Here is a 1,010-nt window from a genome sequence, read left to right as displayed (position 1 = left end):
CTACACAGATTAAATACACAAACTACACAAACTACACTGATTAAATACACAAACTACACTGATTAAATATACAAACTACACAAACTAGATTGATTAAATACACAAACTACACAAACCACACTGATTAAATATACAAACTACACAAACTAGATTGATTAAATACATAAACTAGACTGATTAAATACATAAACTACACAAACTACACAGATTAAATACACAAACTACACTGATTAAATATAAAAACTACACAAACTAGACTGATTAAATACATAAATTACACAAACTACACAGATTACATACCCAAACTACACAAACCACACTGATTAAATATACAAGCTACACAAACTAGATTAATTAAATACACAAACTAGACTGATTAAATACACAAACTACACAAACTACACTGATTAAATACACAAATTACACTGATTAAATACACACACTGATTAAATACACAAATTACACAAATTACACTGATTAAATACACACACTGATTAAATACACAAATTACACTGATTAAATACACAAATTACACTGATTAAATACACAAATTACACTGATTAAATACACAAATTACACTGATTAAATACACAAATTACACTGATTAAATACACAAATTACACTGAATAAATATACAAATGACAGAGTTTAAATATTTAAAACGTGATGTTTCTGTTTCCCGCCTGTAGAACAAGAAGGCGCGGAGCCGCTGAGGATCCATTCTTCTGCTCAGTTGTAGTTAAAAACAGAAAATAAATCCTGAGTTTCTAAATATCAAAGTTCAATTATCCAAGTAATAAATACAACAAAGTCAAGTCAGGTCCTCTGGATGGTTTCTTTGCGTTGAAACGTTTCTTCTCTCATCCAAAGGACTTCATCAGTCTGAGGCCTGCCACCCAGACCTGTCTTATAAACAGAACCTCCTTGAAACATGTCAAGGAGGTTCTGTTTAAAAGACAGATCCTGTTGTTATAAATATTTTATTATTATAGTACAGTGTTATGTATTAT

At 29.7% G+C, this 1,010-nt stretch overlaps 1 protein-coding gene across 1 annotated transcript in view; it reads left to right on the top strand.

Annotated features, from left to right (window-relative positions):
• The window catches only part of LOC119417260 (F-box/WD repeat-containing protein 7), a gene marked incomplete in the record, with an annotated part of 18,888 nt that overhangs the window by 3,814 nt on the left and 14,064 nt on the right, over positions 1-1,010 (top strand).

Source organism: Nematolebias whitei, chromosome 1, assembly GCF_014905685.2.
Source record: "Nematolebias whitei isolate Nwh7 chromosome 1, NemWhi1, whole genome shotgun sequence".
Taxonomy (NCBI): domain Eukaryota; kingdom Metazoa; phylum Chordata; class Actinopteri; order Cyprinodontiformes; family Rivulidae; genus Nematolebias; species Nematolebias whitei.
Note: the sequence above shows the minus strand (reverse complement) of the source record. Positions and strands in the feature narration are given on the sequence as shown.